The sequence below is a fragment of the Pinus tabuliformis genome, chromosome J (genome assembly GCF_031772625.1).
Source record: "Pinus tabuliformis cultivar Carrire ecotype Pingquan chromosome J, CPIR1, whole genome shotgun sequence".
Classification (NCBI taxonomy): Eukaryota; Viridiplantae; Streptophyta; class Pinopsida; order Pinales; family Pinaceae; genus Pinus; species Pinus tabuliformis.
This window is the reverse complement of record NC_142295.1, coordinates 300,376,970-300,399,108: the sequence shown is the minus strand read 5'-3', so window position 1 is coordinate 300,399,108 and position 22,139 is coordinate 300,376,970. Positions and strand designations below refer to the sequence as shown.

At 33.3% G+C, this 22,139-nt stretch overlaps 1 protein-coding gene across 1 annotated transcript in view; it reads left to right on the top strand.

Annotated features, from left to right (window-relative positions):
• Positions 1-22,139, top strand: part of LOC149226943 (uncharacterized) — a 116,961-nt gene that overhangs the window by 3,508 nt on the left and 91,314 nt on the right. The gene's annotated exons all lie outside the window — the stretch shown is intronic.

Sequence of the window (22,139 nt, the reverse complement as noted above, 5' to 3'; positions counted from 1 at the left end):
ATGGCCGTGTTATAAAGATGTGTAAATTTAATATTTGAGGTTTAAATTTTGTGATGTTTTATGTGGGTGTTGATAGATATTGGTTTAATTAAAGGTTATAGGGGTAGCATTTAGTCAATAGGTATCAATAAATGATAAATATCAAAACACTTATCTCATGATTTAGATTATTTTTTATTATTAAAAATAGTTAAATTATAGCTCTATTTATATTAATATTGTTGTGCCCTCTTTACAACCTTAGTATGGAATGCATGTTGGTTTTTTCTTTCATGCGTGAAGGCTTGACATGCTAACTTGTTCCTGAAGGTGCATGTTGGTTGCGTTTGTCCCCTTTGCATGCTTCGTTTGTTCTTTAGTGGGTGAACCTGTCCATCGGTGAACTTGTCCATTTGTATGTGCTCCCTTCGTTTATCCGGTTCCTTGTCTTGACATGTTTGTTGGTGTACCTTTACCTGCACTCACTCATGACGAGACAACATTAAATCCAAAACCTCCTAGCCTACCATGACATATGATCTTTCGGATGTAGGTGATCCCGAGAGGACATTAAATCTAAAACCTCCTAGCCTACCATGACACATGATTTTTTGGATGCAGGTGATCTAGAGAGGCATCTTGGCTGTGATGCGGGATGATGGCTCGAGGCAACTGCTAATGAAAACTGCGGAAGAGTCGCCCAGAGATGGAGAACAAACAATCTGAGTGGACAATGACTGTTTGCAAGGTCTGACTCGGTTGGGAGGCAAAATTGTGCAAATTTTGGGAGGGACAGTCAGGACTGAAGGAGGGCAAGACAGGCATGCTCTGGGCATTTGTTGGACAACCAGATGTTGTAGTTAAAGTTACTTTTAAAAATAGTAAAATAATAATTTAAGTTAACAAATTTAAAATAGTGATAACAAAAATTTTAATGTCGGCCATAATTAAAATAAGTCAATTTGCACTTTAATTTTACATTACTTAACAAATGTATAGTAACAAAAAGAAAAAAAAATATATATTAATAATTTTCCTTCTAGTAGGAGGAAGAAATGTAATTTTTTCACTACTTAATATGGAGATGAGTAAAAAAAAATAATTTACTTTTTACTATAATGAAGAAATGTAATTTCTTCACTACTTAAGATGGAAGTGATAATAAATAGTATTATTGATATTACATGTGATATTTAAAACAAAAAATATTTTACTATCAATGTTTATATCAAGTAACATAATTTTATATCTACTTTATATAGAGAAAAATAAGGTAATATTTTTATTTTTTTTCACTTTTATAACCTAGGAGATGTGTAATTTATTTTATTTCTAATATGGTGTTGTGATGTAAGATTTTAAAAATATCAGTAACAAAGAAAAATTTAGGGTAGATTATAAATAAAAATTTTCAATACCTAGGTTGTCACATACCCCGGTAACCTCACATGTAAAAGTAGGGAGTTAGAATTTTTTATACAATTACCACAAGTAATTAATCAATTCACAACTCCACAAATCATCACTAACCATTAGATATACTATTCATTAGTACATCAAGTAAATTGCCATCAAAGACAGTAAATTTCATAACCATTGCATAACCTTTAACCATCACTGTAATAACAAAAACTGTCTCATGAATCCATGCATCCATTTCTTGATATCCTTAACCATGTTAGATAATCATGTACTAAGACAGTATGGTTGTCACATCAAATAAAGAACCATCATCATTAAGGACCCATCATTATCAACAGACACATAAGGCAATCACATCAATCACACCATAGAACATGGATATACCCTGGAAACCCCGTAGGGTGAAAACCAGCAAACGTTTAATCTTATTATTAAACGCTCGTGAGGGTTTTCACCCCTCACTCAATGGTTTATAAGGGATTCCATCCCTTAACCATTGTCTTAAAATCTTTACAATGAATTATCATTAAGTTGTCACATAACTAGCTAAAAGCTAATACAATTTACATGTAATCTTTTATTTACATACCGCCACATACAACATCCCTTGTGGCATAATTGTTCTAGCAATGGACAATACTGCAGCTTGAATTCATCTGCATGGACGAATAATCCTTTTTCCTGCCATAATGTTAAACATCACTTTCCTTGGCACCATCTGCCATCGTTTCCTGTCAATGCGGTCATTAACAATCTTGGCAACAAGATTAGTTACATTATTATTCAAACAATAATCAACATCTAAAGAGATCTTTTAACATCTACTCATATGCATGAGCACGCATAACATACTAGCTAACTAGCATATATATATACCCAAATAATACTGTTTGACCTCCACAATGTTTACTAATGCATAACTCTCTTTAAGAGTTCTAACCATTAGTTTACAAGTCCATGTTTCTTTCTAAAACATATAACACAATGGTCAAGATTTATCATAGTTTTGCTAACATACAAAGAACACATCTCCCTAACACGATGACTGTTCTTTGAGCCATTAGCTTATCCTAATATCCCTTCTTTAGTATATGCAGTGGACATAGTCTTTTAATGATACAAGCATGGACTCATTAAGTACTTCTTTAACCAAGAAAAGAGATAAATTATTCAATCTTTTACCATATACATTACCACATGCATTAACCTATTCTCTTACAAAGAGAACATATAAAATCAATCATTCTTCTAATGCATGCACTAAAATTCTCTCTATAAGAATGCAGTTACTTATCTTTAGATCTAGGCGTTGATCTCTTCACATCCACCTTCAGCTCCACCTGCGGATTTCCTTGGAACGTTTCAGTGTGTGAAGATGATGCAGCCCAGGCCACTCCCAGGCCACCTCTACCAGGATCTTCTACAACCGTGCACATAAACCACGCACCTCAACACACTCTAGGTGTACACTTTGAAAGTTTGAAAGCTTATTTCTATCATTGTGATCTCATGACAAAGAAAGCAACCATGCTTGAATTTACTCTCAGCGCTCTTCATTTTAATGGACTTACGGTCAATTTAATAAACAGCCACAGGTATCCGAAATGTATTCGCTACATTCAATAATTCCCCACCCCATATGAAACCGCAGGCGTATATGTATATATATAATTAACTGTCACGGTTATGACTTAACACCGGCATAACATCGGTTATCCTTGGTAATTAAATATACAAAGAACGAACCTTTAATGCGCATCCAATATATATACCTGATCTAATAACGCCGCTGCCTGTATGTTTCTGTCGGTGTATATATATATATATATAGCCGTAATGGCTCAACCTTCTGCACCGACGTTATATAGCTATATTCGTTATGGTTAATAAGTTGCACAAACATAACAGTTTTTCTTTATGGCCCTTGTTATGCCATTCAAACTTCCACCGCAACCAACGAATATTCAAATGGATTTAAACACATAATACGCAGAGAAATAAATATTCACTTACGCCATGTGCAGCGATCCACCTCTGCTAAGGATTCTGCGATACATACACGTTCTGATTTGTATTCTAGAACTCTGCTACCAATTCAGAAGGTCTCCCCACGCTATTCCGGTCTCAGACTGATAAGGTTACAACCTCAGTTGCCCAATCTCATCTTGAAACTGCCATTAAAATCTAATATCATATAACTACCCTCTGCTATTAAACTGCTATTAAGTCGCGCCTCTTTTATCAGCGATAAATATGGTTTCGACCTCGCCACCAATCAAAGGCTCAAATATGATATCCGGTGACTGTATATTGATCCCAACGACGAGGGCACCTCGCCAAGCCCGGAGAATAAGTAGTGGACCCGATTCCATAGCTCGATTCATCGGTCGAGTTCGTTGGAGAAGGTGCACGGGGAACGGAAAAATCAATAACTGCCCATTCGATCTCATTTCCAATACCCAAATTCAAGAATCAGTTCCGAATTCTAAGGATCAGTTCCGAAACTAAATAACTATTCATAACTGTTAATTATGATGAGTTACCCGGTAGGGATGTTACATACTCCCCCCCTTAACAGGAACACCGTCCTCGGTGTTCATCTTTCATTGAGAACTTGAGATTTTACTCATTGTATAATCATCTAAACTGCACAAAAATGTGATCCTTTCTCTTTGAAATCAACGATTTCATTCCAAGAAAAGATGACAAACAAAATGTAATGATATAGTCATAAGAAATATCATTAGTTATAAGCATCAATAGTCATAAGCGTTCGTAATTGCAAAGATATGCATCTTCTAATCGCCACCACTTGGCCCTTATTCATTCATAATAAACAATTCTTTATGTCAACTTACCATTACTTACCATCTATTCTTTGGAAATCATGAATACTTTCATGTAAGACTTTTAATAGTGGTTGGACAATTCTTCAATCCTCCATGGTAAGTAATTCCTGTAATATATGACTAACAAATTCAATCGCATTAGTCACTATATTTTGAGTCAAATGAAATACTTTTGACTATCAATCAATTGTGCAATGCTAGATGATTTCTAAATCACAGTACTTTTACAAGTACTTAAAGAGCACCAACACTAATCATCAAATGATAAATCACTGCTCACGTGCACACTGAACGAATTCTCACTAAAGACATCCGCAAGGTGCTTCTAGATGTACCAAAAGAGCACCTAGCTCTCTAATCATCAAAACAGTCAATCACTGCATCATTTGGAAATGGTCTTAGCCCCTACTAAGACTTTCACAAAATTAATAAAATGATACAGGAATTAAAATTTCCAATAACTTCTTATTGAACATTAAACTCATTTCTTGTTAAGAGTGCATAACACATTTCACACCACTATATATAAAATTTATTTTCAACATATCATATAGCTGATTCATTCATTTCTTTAGCTATGAGCACCATAATAGGCTAAAGAATTCCCAACTCATGGGAACTGGTTTCCACAACCAGATCGAGTCATTTTCACATCCAGACAGTTTCTTTGATAGAGACCTTACCAGGTCTAACATGGGATTCCACTGGCCTACCAGCTCAAGAATTCCAGGAAGAGTAAATCTGGGCAGACAAGTACCATCAACCCCTCCGGGCAGGTAACTGCCATCAACCCAAGGCATTCAAGCCTTTCACAATCCGGGCAGACAAGTACCATCAACCCCTCCGGGCAGGTAACTGTCATCAACCCAAGGCATTCAAGCCTTTCACAATCCGGGCAGACAAGTACCATCAACCCCTCCGGGCAGGTAACTGTCATCAACCCAACTATCCACAACTGTCTGGCATGTTAAATTTCTCTTTTATTACTCTTTCTCAAAGTAATTTACACAATGAACCATATGAACATTATCATTAGCACAACAAACATGCATGTATACCATGCATTTACACTTAACCCCCAACATGGGTCCACAACATCAAGATTGATGGGAAACATATCCATCATACACGTTGTATGCATGCAAATTTTCCAAATAACATAATTCATGCATATCATATTTATAATTGCATTTCACATTGCAGCAATTTATGTGATGAGTTTTCTTGTTGCCGTTAAGCTACCACTACTTAATCCCATCAGCAACGTTAGTTATAAATATGCATCAGTTAACACGTATTCCATTTCCAAGAGTTCTCATGCATACAATATTGTCATGTATACAAGCATATGCAAATATTCATCAATGTATAAATGTCGACAACAGTTGAGTTAATAATCTAAACATTTCCAATTTTTCCATAGTCTGTTGTCTTAATCCAAATCGTCATTATTGGAGTATTATCTTACGTTTACTATGGCTAGCTTTAGTCATGCATCGTTAGTATAATTAAACATAATTTCTCTAACATACAAGAACATAACTCTTATGTCACAATGACTAATCTTTGTGCATACCATTGCTTATCATATAAGCCCTTCTTTAATGTATGCAACACTTATTCCCTTCACTAGAAGACTACCATCATTTCATACAACAAACCACATACCTCTTTCTTAAAGGAAGTCATTTTAATCCTCATTTCTCTAACTTCCGATGTGAGGTTTTCTCAAGATTCCCTTTCAAGAAATTATTAAAGATATCTATCTTTAGGCATAAAAATCAAGATACAAAAACAAGGTTTACTTATCCTTTATGCATCAAAATCAAGCAATCAACACAGCTCATCCAACAAGACAATCTCTCCAAGAGATTATTATTTTCAAGGAAGCTAACATGACCACTTTCTCTAAGTACACACAGACTCATAATTCCAAAGTCACAATAGCTACCAATATGCAACATGTGTTCTCCTAACACAATTACTTTACTTCAATGCACATAGTTCTTTTCATGAAACAAGTAAGGATTTTGGTTCTTGTATGAACACTATTCTAATGTGTCTTTAAAGGAAAGAACCTCTATTTCCATTTTCAAGAACTCTCATAAAATCCTTTATCTTCATACATGAAGTATGCACACTCTTTTAGAGTAAAACTATATTTATGTATATATATAATATACTCTTTCTTCAAAAAAGTTAGAAATGAATATCTATGTGCCTAGAAGCACATCTTTAGCTATCTTTATCATGCATGTAATGCATAATCATTTCACTAGAGCTTAGAACTAACTAGAATCATAATGCAATTAGCATATATATATATATATATATATATATATATATATATATATATATATATATATATATATATATATATATATATATATATATATATATATATATATATATATATATATATATATATATATATTTTCCAAGAAGCTTTTATCAATAAAGATACATATTTTAATTCAAGAAAACTTGGCCACCTGCCATGCTATGTCCTCAGGACATTTATATACCTCATCCTCTTTTCTCAAGAAGATACTTTGGCTATATTTAGCAAGGATTTTATAGACAAAAGACAAGCATTTCACACACAAGACTCACGTGGAGTCTTCCTAATAGGAACTACCTATTTTCTTTACCAATAAAACATACAAAATAATCAATCTTTAACTGCATGCCTTAACACATTTTCTTTACCAAGAAAATCTATAAAAGAACCATTCTTTTATTGCATGCATTCAAATACTTTCTCTACTAAGAAATCATATAACACATTCATACGTGTTCTCCAAGAAAGTGAGCAAGATACTTATCTTCTCCTTGGTTCAACATGCATAACTAACAAATTAAACCACCCTTACCGGAAGCAATTGCTCTACATATGCAATTAGAAGCATAATCTCCTAAGTGACACACATGCACCAGAGTTACCACTTGATGCTAGATGCAACAATTATCATAACTCTACTATGTGACCATTTCAGAATAACGAGTTCAAGGAGACATTACGAAAATCATTATCATCAACACACTATAGTTATCATTTTCCAACTCCTTAAGCATGGTCAAGGGAATACTCACATGCACATCGAGCGCTTATCTAGTCGTCCCCAGACTTAGAGTCTTCTGCAAGATTCTGATACTCCAAACTTGCTCTATCTGGTCATCACCAGACTTAGCGGTTTCTTTTTCCTTTCTCCGTCTGTCCCTACAGCACGGTCTTCTTCCTTCTCCTTGCTTCCTTTTCCTTTGGAAGCATCTATAGTTGGGGAAGGTAGTTAGAGTTTACTGACAACTGTATTAACACAGGTAATCTATTTATGTATAATTATCACATGTAATTATACCATGAATGGGTCCTAGAAATGTTACCCACTGAACATGCTTCTACAATTAACTTTACCCTGGAATGCAACATGCATAAGAAATCCATCATTCCCATAGTAGAGATAAATTCAACCATCGTTAAATCGAGGCTCCAATGGTTTTTATCTCCTAACAAGTAATGATTAACATAACACATACCATGCTAATGGATTTCACTTAATTAGAGGGTAATCATCATTAAATCTATTAAGGCATAAGCATATACTATTCTTCATGCATTCTCATGGTGAATAAAATTAAGAACTCTTCTCATAACAACTAGAACTATAGCACAGAGAGAGTAAGAATCTTCATACACACATTCCATGCATGTGACATCAATCAACCTTCACTTATTTTCGAATTGTAATAATCTTAAGTCCAATTCAATGAATGCATATAAGTTCTATGGGTTAGTCATACAACACTAACCAATCTCAACTACCAATCGTCTTCATGCATTCATGACAAGACTGAATCAAAAGTTAGTTATGACAATCAAGTCTCGCTGCTTGACTCATTGCATGTTTTCAATATCTAAGGGGTTCTTCTAATGTCCTTTTTAAACAATTTTTCATCCTATTCAAGGATGTTCCCCTTAATTTATATACATGCATTGACTCATTAAGTTTTCGTTCATTGTAACTTCAATTTTGTTTAATGAATATATCATTGTTATTACCATATTTGCAAACCAAAAGCTGGTAGTTCGTTGTCACTTTCCTCAATGACTGTTCAATATTGTTCATGAATGTAATGAGTACTCTATATTGTTCTTAGGTGTGACAAAAGTTTCATTGTCTTTTATCCTCATCAGGAATTTAACGTTATGAACGTAGTTATGCAACAACTTATTACTTACTACTTAAAGCAGTTATAAACATGAATCACACCTATCATGCCAAAAGTAGTGTACTACATAAATGAATATGTGAATGATTAAACTCGTACCTGAGTTAATGCCTACTGATGGCGTACCTCAATATCCTTTCCTCTTACCAATTCCCAAAGGCGCCAGTACTGCAACCTTTAGCTCTGATACCACTTGTCACATACCCCGGTAACCTCGCATGTAAAAGTAGGGAGTTAGAATTTTTTATACAATTACCACAAGTAATTAATCAATTCACAACTCCACAAATCATCACTAACCATTAGATATACTATTCATTAGTACATCAAGTAAATTGCCATCAAAGACAGTAAATTTCATAACCATTGCATAACCTTTAACCATCACTGTAATAACAAAAAACTGTCTCATGAACCCATGCATCCATTTCTTGATATCCTTAACCATGTTAGATAATCATGTACTAAGACAGTATGGTTGTCACATCAAATAAAGAACCATCATCATTAAGGACCCATCATTATCAACAGACACATAAGGCAATCACATCAATCACACCATAGAACATGGATATACCCTGGAAACCCCGTAGGGTGAAAACCAGCAAACGTTTAATCTTATTATTAAACGCTCGTGAGGGTTTTCACCCCTCACTCAATGGTTTATAAGGGATTCTATCCCTTAACCATTGTCTTAAAATCTTTACAATGAATTATCATTAAGTTGTCACATAACTAGCTAAAAGCTAATACAATTTACATGTAATCTTTTATTTACATACCGCCACATACAACATCCCTTGTGGCATAATTGTTCTAGCAATGGACAATACTGCAGCTTGAATTCATCTGCATGGACGAATAATCCTTTTTCCTGCCATAATGTTAAACATCACTTTCCTTGGCACCATCTGCCATCGTTTCCTGTCAATGCAGTCATTAACAATCTTGGCAACAAGATTAGTTACATTATTATTCAAACAATAATCAACATCTAAAGAGATCTTTTAACATCTACTCATATGCATGAGCACGCATAACATACTAGCTAACTAGCATATATATACCCAAATAATACTGTTTGACCTCCACAATGTTTACTAATGCATAACTCTCTTTAAGAGTTCTAACCATTAGTTTACAAGTCCATGTTTCTTTCTAAAACATATAACACAATGGTCAAGATTTATCATAGTTTTGCTAACATACAAAGAACACATCTCCCTAACACGATGACTGTTCTTTGAGACATTAGCTTATCCTAATATCCCTTCTTTAGTATATGCAGTGGACATAGTCTTTTAATGATACAAGCATGGACTCATTAAGTACTTCTTTAACCAAGAAAAGAGATAAATTATTCAATCTTTTACCATATACATTACCACATGCATTAACCTATTCTCTTACAAAGAGAACATATAAAATCAATCATTCTTCTAATGCATGCACTAAAATTCTCTCTATAAGAATGCAGTTACTTATCTTTAGATCTGGGCGTTGATCTCTTCACATCCACCTTCAGCTCCACCTGCAGATTTCCTTGGAACGTTTCAGTGTGTGAAGATGATGCAGCCCAGGCCACTCCCAGGCCACTTCTACCAGGATCTTCTACAACCGTGCACATAAACCACGCACCTCAACACACTCTAGGTGTACACTTTGAAAGTTTGAAAGCTTATTTCTATCATTGTGATCTCATGACAAAGAAAGCAACCATGCTTGAATTTACTCACAGCGCTCTTCATTTTAATGGACTTACGGTCAATTTAATAAACAGCCACAGGTATCCGAAATGTATTCGCTACATTCAATAATTCCCCACCCCATATGAAACCGCAGGCGTATATGTATATATATAATTAACTGTCACGGTTATGACTTAACACCGGCATAACATCGGTTATCCTTGGTAATTAAATATACAAAGAACGAACCTTTAATGCGCATCCAATATATATACCTGATCTAATAACGCCGCTGCCTGTATGTTTCTGTCGGTGTATATATATATATAGCCGTAATGGCTCAACCTTCTGCACCGACGTTATATAGCTATATTCGTTATGGTTAATAAGTTGCACAAACATAACAGTTTTTCTTTATGGCCCTTGTTATGCCATTCAAACTTCCACCGCAACCAACGAATATTCAAATGGATTTAAACACATAATACGCAGAGAAATAAATATTCACTTACGCCATGTGCAGCGATCCACCTCTGCTAAGGATTCTGCGATACATACACGTTCTGATTTGTATTCTAGAACTCTGCTACCAATTCAGAAGGTCTCCCCACGCTATTCCGGTCTCGGACCGATAAGGTTACAACCTCAGTTGCCCAATCTCATCTTGAAACTGCCATTAAAATCTAATATCATATAACTACCCTCTGCTATTAAACTGCTATTAAGTCGCGCCTCTTTTATCAGCGATAAATATGGTTTCGACCTCGCCACCAATCAAAGGCTCAAATATGATATCCGGTGACTGTATATTGATCCCAACGACGAGGGCACCTCGCCAAGCCCGGAGAATAAGTAGTGGACCCGATTCCATAGCTCGATTCATCGGTCGAGTTCGTTGGAGAAGGTGCACGGGGAACGGAAAAATCAATAACTACCCATTCGATCTCATTTCCAATACCCAAATTCAAGAATCAGTTCCGAATTCTAAGGATCAGTTCCGAAACTAAATAACTATTCATAACTGTTAATTATGATGAGTTACCCGGTAGGGATGTTACATAGGTTGAGTAAAATATTTTAACATGGAACATTTAGAGAGAGAAATATTGACAAAATTCAATTCCATTAATTATTGTTTTCTAATTCAATGTATGAAGGATATTTATAATTCTTTCAATGAGTAATAGGATTTGACATGTAATATTTTAGAAAATATTAATAATAAAATAATTAAATGTATGCACACACTAAAAAAAAATATGAGGGAGCATGTTTTAACATTTTAATGTGGAGGATGTGAATTATAAATAAACTATTTAAATGTCAACTACATATATATTATACGAGCCTAGATCCATCTTAACTTTGGATCTAACAAGCACCCAGAGGGATCAAATCTCTTTTCACTCTAAAAGATGTTTGCATCTCAAGAGATTTGATCCCTCTCAACGATTGGTAGATCTAGAGTTAAAATGAATCTAGGTTGGTTATTAATTATATCATAGAGTTTTCTACTATAAAATAGAAATAACATTGTTATTAATTATAAAAAGTATATATATATATATATATATATATATATATATATATATATATATATATATATAATCATGCAAAATCGTGTAACAATGTTTTAATTATCAAGATTTATCTCACAAAATTTTTAACTTTTGCTATTATATCATGTTTTATGATCAATACACTATGCTCAATATTACATGTATTGATATGACATTTTCTTTAATTAAATAAAAGAGTATAACTAATTTGGAGATGAATCTTAATTCTTAATTTATGAATACTATTATGAATATTCTAATATGTTCTATAGAGTTAAATTTTAAACATTTATTTAATAATTAAAGTAAAATCATAAAAATCTTATTTTAAAATAAATTCGCTTGTAAATTTAATTATATATAAAAAAATAATAATAATTTAAAATTTCAAACACATAAAAACATTAAATATATATTTAAGAATATAATATAAGGTGATTTAAAAAAAAAAAAAAAATTAAAATTTCAAACACATAAAAACATAAAATATATATTTAAGAATATAATATAAGATGATTTTTAGTTTATAGAAAAACTATTACTTTTAGTTTTTTTTGTTTGAATTTATTTTCTTATAAAACAAAATAGTATGAATCCTTTTCCATAATAATAAATCTTCCAAATACATTATTTTTTTAATTATGTTGAATATATTTTAATTATATACTATTTTATTAGGTTAATAAAAAAATATTAAACCTATAATTTTGATAAGTATTTTAAATAAAATATTTAGAACTTTAATTTCATATCTCATAATAATAATTTAACATAGGTCATAATTTTAAATTTATATACACATCCATATAGCTAATCTCACTTTAATTTTAATATTAAAAAAAGGTCAACGTTTTATTTATATTTATAGTTTATGTAGTTAATGATTATATTATATTTTAGGAAAAATAATTAATAGTATAATTTATCTTATGAATTTATTTAATTTTAAAAAGATTATTAGTTAAAAACTTTATATAATTTGCATATGTTTTATTTATTTAATTTTTATAGGGTGGATTTTGAGAACTTCTGAACAAAAAAGGGTAGATTTTGAGAATAGATTTATATTTGTGTCATATCTATATTATTGAGGGAGGTAGGGTTTTCAGTTATATCTAAGATTTGCTTTATTGTGAATACAATAATCTAGATTTTGTTATGATATAATTTATATATAATTTTTTCCTTTGTCCAACTTTATTTTTTTATATTTTGTTAGCTGGAGATCATAGTTAAGAAATTCAAATTTAATTATAAATTTAATTCTATATAAAAAATATTAATTCTAAAAAATTATAAATCTGCGCGTAGGTAGTAGGATATTGGATTGTGCACGATATTCTTTGGGCGTACGGAGCATATATATATATATATATATATATTTGGGTCTACGTGTCACACTGGAGTCCCATTTGTTGAAGGTGCACCCGTTTTTATTTTTAAATATTTAGAGTTTATTTTTATTTTTAAATATATAGAGATATATATATATATTTGGGTCTACGTGTCACACTGGAGTCCCATTTGTTGAAGGTGCACCCGTTTTTATTCTGCAAAAGGTTTGTAAAGGTATTGAGAAATGTTAGAAAGTTCGAGGAATTTTGATTTCTCAAATGCAAATTTTATTAAAATAATAATAATGAAAAGGGATGAAGAAATATTATGAGAGTTTAATTTTTTACAAAGTTTACAAAGAAAGTGAGATGAATTTTGATTATTCAGATAAAACTTTTATTAAATAATAAAATAGCAGTTATAATTTAAAAAAAATAAAAATATAATGATATTATTTATTTAATTTTTATTGGATGTTTTAATTATTATATATTTTTAATAAATATATAGAAGAAAAATTATATAGAGTAAATGTGTTTTTTATTATTATATATTTTTAATTTTATATAGGGTGGATGTAATCATGACTATGTTGAGTGGTTACTTATTAAATGTGGAATTTAAAGGGTGTTTATATTTTTCACTAAATATAAGTTGAAAATATAGCTAAAAAAAATTAAAAAAGAAAAGAAAATATAGCTAAAAAAAATTAATATATCATTATGTTGAGTCTTATTATTTATTATGAAGTTGATTTTGTCAATACACTTTTTTGTTTTGAGGTTTACTTTTTTTCTTTAAAATTCTTTTAATGCTTCATGCATTGAAATATATAAGGATTAAACATGTGACATGTGATCCCTCTTTTGTGGCACTGAGTCACAATTGCATGGTATTGGAGTAAAGTTGGGATGGAAATAACAAAAATACCAAGGACATCACTACCATTGGGTGAAAGTCAAATGAGTCAAATTATCACAAGGGGTCATCATCCTAATGTTAGTCTTTAACTAGATTCACAAATATGTATTAGTTATTATCTTGGTTAGATTGAAGTCAACACTACTTTTTCGAGTTGCAAGAGGTTTTACATGGTTGAAATGGTGGATGGAGGGATGAGCCTTGTATTCAACATTATTTCTTATATTCCTGGTGGTTGCCTTAATTAGCACTTCGATATTCTAGTAAGACAATTAGCTCTTTCATATTATGGTAAGATGGATTGATGATCATGGGAGATTCTCAATAGAGTAACTAGAGACGAGGAGGATGCATCACCCATATTGCACATAGGCAACCTAAGGAGGGGAAGACGCCATAGATGGATTCATTATGAGGGTGCACCAAGAGAGATAATAGTAGGAGTATGAGTTAAACGGTTTGTAATTTGCCATATAGAGATGTGACTATTTACAATGGAGATTGAGATGGTTGCAACTAGTTCGAGGTGACATTTCATGTTTTTTCAATGGTACTTTTCTTAAGAGCGAAACAATGATTTGTGTTGGGGCCTTGTATGTGCCTTAGTTGGAGGTAGTGCATTTATTTTAATAATGTATTAATGACTCATTTTATGGTTTAGAGATAATAATTAATATTCACTAACTTTATGATTTTATGTACTTTTAAAAGGATAGTGAAAGCAGGTGTTATGTAACGACTTTGGAGTTATTTTTTTTCTCCCTTATGATAGAGTGGTAAGATAAATTTTGAGTTTATATTTATGATTATATTGTATTGACTGAAATTGAGAGCAATGGGATAAAGAAAGAGATAGGATTTTGAGCTATGTTGCTTCCTTTCTTTTCGACCAAGGAGGGATTTATATAGTTTCTCTTTATCATGAATAAAAGAATATAGATTTTGCTATATAATAGAAACTATGCAATACTTGGTATTTGACGTTCTGGACATATATCTTAGTTGAATTCATTATGGATGTGGAGAGCACGACTAGCACATGGAACCTTGGCTTGTGAATCAACCCCTTACAGACACAATTTTTGGACTACTTCACTCTCAACATTGAGGTTAGCATTTGTACATGGAATCATGGCTTATGGATGTACATCTTAGGTACATGTATTGAGTACAATGCTTCTAAAAATAGGATTGTGTAGTAGGATCTTCTTTAATGATGTAATAGGGTCAAAAGGGCTCATCAAAGTTAATAATAGTATAGGTATGGAAGCCATTAAATGTAACATCAAATCATTCCACTATAAGATATTACCAAAAGAGGCCCACTAAACACTTTTTTTTTTGAAAAATATGTCTTATATTTACATAAAAATATCTACAAAAAGAAATTTGAAAAACTAGAAGCGTATATACAATGGAAATTATAACCTATTCCTAGAAGTGATTGAAATTAAAATAAAAACATAATACTCTATATGATGAAAATATTGGGCATCCTTGATCAACAAAGCACCCTTAACTAGGTATTGATGGCATAGCTCATCCCTCCACATTGTAATATCCCTCGCTTGATCCCCAAATGGTCTTATAAATGTACATATGATATTTAGGCTAGTGAGTTGGATTCTATTGAGGCCTGCATGCCTTTGTGTGTATAAATGTGTTAGGCAATTGGGCCAATGCACATATGTGTTTTAAGGCTAGGGTGCCTGTGTCAATAGGCCAAAGAGCATGTGTGTTAATAAGCCAATGAACCTAGTGGGAATGCTATGTAAACATACTAAGATTAATAAAAAAACACCACGACTATAGACCAAAGGAAAAAATGAGTATGGTGGGGGCTAAGATTAAATGAAGGGAAAGGAAAAAAAGTTAGGGACCTTATCAAGGGGGCTAAGCCAAGAAAAAAATATGTTATCCCTAGCCAATCTTATAAAGGTAAAGTGAATTGATATAAAAATATAATATAATATAATATTAGAATATATTACTACCATATAAAGTAAGGGGTCCCATATCTATAAAAAGGGAGTTCCCCAATTCAATGGGATATTTATTAGGAGGTGCATGTGTCCCTATGCAAGGTCCTATAGGGTACATGAAAATCCTGACAGTAGCAATAACTCTTGGAAGCCATAGGGCTCTAAGACGTACTTGGTTGGCTCGATTTGGAAACCCTAAAGGGTAGTGGCACAACCCAATGGACTATGGGTGTAGAGAAGGGGGTGCACTACCTTAGGTTGTGTGGGTTGATGGGGAATGCGAGCCTATTGGTTAGAGGCTACTAAGTTTTGGTACCTTGGCCCTATTCATATTCAATATTGGACATGTACCTAGCTTGGATAGCCATTGACATTGTTAAGTCATGACCCTAGGTTAGGGGTGACCCATTTCTTAGAGAACTGGAACAACATGGTATATGGATGGGTGGTGCATCCAAGGCTTGCATTAGTCGGTGAATTTTATCAGATGCGCTCTCAAACTTATTTATGCTATTTATGGTTATAATGCATGTTGGTATGTTTTTCTGGTTATGTTATTTTTTTTTTCTATTACAATATCAATAGCACTATGAGTGGCAATGCCCAAGATTGGTAGCCAAGGAATGTTACAAGTGGTATCAGAGTGTAGGTTGGAACATTAGGCATGCAAGGACCATGGAAAAACACAGATATGAAATGCCTAACAAGTTTGAAAATATTTTAAAATACCCTTTACATGAGATATAACTTCAAAAAAGGTAATAATAGTAGGAAATGTCATCCAACATTATAATAGTAATTCATAAATGAGAAAACTGTGCAAAGATGGGAACCCGCAAGAAGCATTGAACAACCTACATTATGTGAATGAGTTGGGTATTGAGATTGAATTCCATATATGCGACTATTTCTTTCCGGCATATGCCAACAAGACGATTCTCATACAAGCCATGTGTCTCCATTCCTTGATAGTTTTACTTGCAATTAAACAAGAAATCCTTTTAGCTAATAGGATTATACTATTCCAAATGTGGTGATTTGGAAGATGTCCATCTAATTTTATCACCAAATGAGAAATCTCTCACGTTTTATCACCAAAAGTAACTGATAGGCATTAGGTTGGACTATTACATATTTCCCCATGTTCTCAAGTCTTGGGTTGGTTTATTAGCTCTCTCACAATGGAAAGAGATCCATGCCTATATAATGAGAACCAAGTTCAAGTCTTATACACATATAAGAAATACCCTTCTAACTATGTATGTAGCTTGCACGAATTTAAAGGATGCACACCAAATGCTTAACAAAATGTGTCCATGATTAAAGGCCATGCAAAAGTTAGTGTTGGTAGTCATGGGTGGTCTTTTCAAAGATTTATCGAAAGAGTTAGTGTTTTTAAGTATCACTTCTCTTGAATAAGCATTTTAGATTGCATGATTCCATTAGCGCTTGTCATTATACCTAAAGCACCTACAAGATGATCAACCACAAGTATGAGTTTAACACTTTCTCGGACTTTGTTTCTCAGAGAAAGATATGCATTTCTTACAAGTTATGAGCGTGCTATCCATCTGATAGAAGTTACATGTAGGAACGAAATCTTGAAACACCGTAGAGAAAAATGGGATTTAGTTTGTTTCAAAACTGATCTCCATCATCTTTATAATAATAATAATAATAATCCATTTATAGCAATAATAACATTATCAACACATGAATTCTGTAGATTTTTCTCTATAAAAAACTCATCAAAATTTTATATACCATCCATCTATCAAGCCATAACCCTCCAAACTGGAAACCTTTTCTTTTAAGTATAGTTCTATTCATAACTAATTGCTTGCCATGTTTGAGAATTGTATATACCTTTTATTGTTAAGTACATGTGTCATTTCATGCAGCAAGAACTACTCTGAGGATGACAACTCTAGTTGTATTTACAACTATGTAGAAATAGGGCATACATTTAGACCGATTATTGGAGGGGAATCACACTATCTATTGGTATTCTAGAACATATCATATTTACCTACCTAAAAATAAAATAAAAAAACCAAGTGTTTACACATTAGAATTTTTAGAATGTCATAGATATGATATCTACAACATGAAACGTTGGTGTACTTAAGAATTTGGAATGAATATTCCCATTCTATCCTATTTAGTTCTTCGTACCCACATATGGATTAATTAATTTAGTTTATTGTGCAAACAATCCAAAACTTCTAATATTGTCGATGTTGATGCCAAAGAAAAGGTGGTAACACATTAATTTTTTTAAGGGAGTCACACAGGATAAAATAGCGTTCATAATGAGAAGCCATTAATAATATATGACCCAAAAGTTGATAGAACAATAGAAAATTACATGCAAGAGGACAAATTATGCTTTTTATATCAAAACCAAAATTACATTACATCAAGTGGCACCTATGCCACATTTTCCTTAATAAGATATTTTGATAATGTAAAATTCTCAATTTTATACTGTACATATTCGTTGCACAGGGTTGTGACTACAATGATTAGACTATCAAATCCATTTTATTGTAGAAACAAATTGCTCATAAGTGATCTTGATGCACTCTACGTTGTACACTATTTTCTCAAATTCTGTAGGAATCATCTAAGGGAATGTTTCATGTGACATTTCCCAAAAATTTAAACCTGCACTTTTTTAGTGACTATTTAACCTCTACCCTTATCATCATTTGCCAATTATGACTTCAAATATTATCATTTGTTTCAAATATAGAACATGATCATATTGTTACTTGTAACGTATGGAGTGTATGCTCATGTTTTTGGCTAGTGTTTTTATTTCACCCTTTCATTGGTGATATGGGTAAAATTTTTGGGGTAGTCATATTTTTGAAATATTCTTCATTCCTTTCTAGGACTTATTTCACTCCTATACAATCTGATGATAAAATAGGATGAAATATATCTATTCAAGGATTGAAAATATGATAAAATATCTTTGTCCAAAGACCAAAAACAACATTTTTCAAGAACAATTTGATTATTTAACAACATCAAGTAGCATATCCTACAATGTTAAAAGAAAAGAGTGAAGGTTTTAACCTTGTATAGAAATTACCTGCAAACGAATTCTTTAAAAAATAGAAGATATATAATGGTCAAAGAAGACAATATACATAGAGATTTTTCTTCTGGAACCTAAAACTGGGGAAACTAGATTGATTTTCATTATATTCCTTTGAATGTTACAATACATTATGTACATTCTGAAACATTCATAAGCTCCCAATCCATTAACCCTATATTAGAACATAACCATAGTTTCCTTGACCAGATCAACAAAATACCATGGGAAAAACCGTCATGCCCAAAACCATGCATAAAAAACCATGTACAAAACCATGGGTGGGTCTACCCACCATCATTGGGTTTGCCCTCATCCTTGGGTTTGCCCTCATCCTTGGGTTTGCCAAACCATCCTTGGATCTACCCCCATCCTTGGGTCTGCCTCAAAAAAATTGTTTCGGGGCACTGCCTTGAACCCTATGTAGAAACCCCGTGGCAGGGGGGAATGTCGCCCCCATGCAACTCCCCCATAGTGCCTGGCGCAACGTAATAACATCTACATCTAGTGTTGGATAAAATATAATATCAATGTGAAAACTCTTTATGAGAAAATACAAAATCTACAAATCAAATCTATGAATGACAACAAACTCAAAACATCAAATACCTTTGGCTAGACACTTCACATCACCATCCTCATGAAGTCTATAGTAGGTTCATATCAATGAAAAGAAGCATCATAAATTCATAACGTTAGAAAAATACAAGTCTTTGTCATACCAAGTTTTACACATAAGTCTCTACATCAACATACAACCCGTTATCACTCAGGTTGTTCCCAAAAGTTGTAAGAAAGGGAATACAGCCGAGGTAACCACAGAACAATCTTTTAGATACAGAATCTAGCCAATCTGTATCTAGAGAGGGCTCTCTCTTTATGATTTAGCCTTTTTTTTAGAATATATTAGGCTAGTTATGAGGTTCAAGGGTTTTGTTTTGAGTTTGGGTGGTGAGACTCAATAGAACAGTGAGGTAAAACAGAGTAGTTCAATCCATTGGGCATGATGGAGTCAAAGAAAATGGCTTTATGGATTTGGTTTTTCACAGAGGATGGCATCACAGAGCAAGGTAGTCAAACATGTAACAATTAAAGGCTAGAATCAGATGAGTGAGCTCAAATGGGTGAAGGGCAGTTAAGAATCCTTCAACATGTTGAAAGAGGGAAAATGGATGATTACTAATAAGGAGCAGTTAAGAATTCCTTAGCAAATACTCAACATGAGAGAATCAGGAAACAGGAGCAATTAAGAATTCACTATTTATTCTAATTCTGAAGAAAACATAAAGAATAATAAAGACTGAAAACAGAGTGCAGTCAAGAAAATTTTGAATTAATCATTTTCTTCATTATTTCAAATTATGAAACACAGATGATATAGTCAACAAAAAAACTGTAAAACATGAGATATAGGGGACTTATTGATCCGGAAGTTGATTCAAGAATTCTGTGACAAGTCCTCTACTTCAATTCTTCATCCAGTAGGACAGACAAGATTTTGATTCCAACATCTCTTTATTCCAAAGTTCAATATTACAACAGAGTCTAAGAAATCCACACACACCCAACCTCTTTAAAACTCAAATGGAGGGGGTATTTATACAACAAAATATGTACAACAGATATCTCATAAAAGTTGTGAGATAATACCTAGATTTTAACCTAAAGTAATTTACAAGTAACACAGAAGCAGCTCGAGAAAGATAACTGATGTAGGTAGGCCTTTAGGGTTCGGCTTGTAGCTGTCCTGTAGTAACTTTGTGCCGATTGTTTGTCTTAACTGCTCTTTAATTCTGATCTGCTTTTCTTTGTCGGCTCTGATACTCTTTATTTCTAACTTGACTTGCCTTTAATTCTGCACTAATACTCTTTAACGCTTGATCTGATACTCTTTAATCTGTTTTCACTTTTGCTCACCATTGTCCAGCAAAAAATAAGACTGCAACGTGTCTTCTGATCATCTTTCCTCTGGCAATTCATGTTTCTGCAGGTTTCCACTGGATAGGGTAGCAAATATCTCTGTATATCCCTTTATTTCTTTGTTCTGTGGGCTTGGAAGTCCCTCGGCACTGGTTCGAACTATTTGTACTATGCAGGCTGCGGAGCTCGCTATGGCCTTTCTAGTCGGAGGCGGTTGAAACACTAGAAATGTGACCTCGGCAGATATCATACCCGGAGCATTGTTTATAAACAAAAACATAGCAAAAATGACCCTTTTTTCCCTTTATTCGACAAAATGAAGTTTTGGCGGGAAATTTTAATTCAAAGGACAGATGACATAAGCATGACGTCAGTGGGAGTACGGGACAGATGATGTGGCAGGTGACTTGGTGGTTGATGTGGTAGTGACGTCAGTAAAGGGCGGAGGACATCAGCAAAGGGTCAGCGGTAAGCTGTTTGGCCCACACCGCTTTTGGGCTTGGGCGTTTTCGGGCAGTGGGCGAGTGATCACAGCGACGGAGTGATGCGTGGCATGAGTACGGGGGCAATACCACCGGTTCCCTGGGAGTTAAAGCTCGGCAATGGAGGGGGGTGCGATACAGTTGTGGACTGTTGGATGTGGAGTTGTTGATCGGACGGTGGGCACTCAGCGGAGATGGCGGGACTATAAGCAGCAGGCCCGATCATAATAAAACCACATTTTAATGCATCGGGGCTTGTTTTATTGGTCGAGGTTAATTGGTTATTAATTAACCAAAGGTTAATTAATTCCATGATAGTGCGCGAGGTTTAGGTTATTAAAAGGTTTCAAATTACCCTTTAATCCCTTTTGTATAGCGACTATGGTTATAGCTAACGGGGGGCGGGAATATTAAAATAAAGGGGTTTTTGTTATATATTTACATAATACGGGGATTTGGAAAATAAAAATGGGATTTAAATAATATATGTGAGCAATTAATATGAATTTGAATTGAGTGCTAAGTTAAACTTAGGCTAGAGCTAAAAAGGGTTTTAATAGAAAAATTTTGCCATTTTCCTAAGCAAAACAGGGTTGTACTTAGGCAATGGATGAAATGGAAGGAGTGGTTTTTCGGGGATATTAAGCAGATCTTAATATCTCTGGG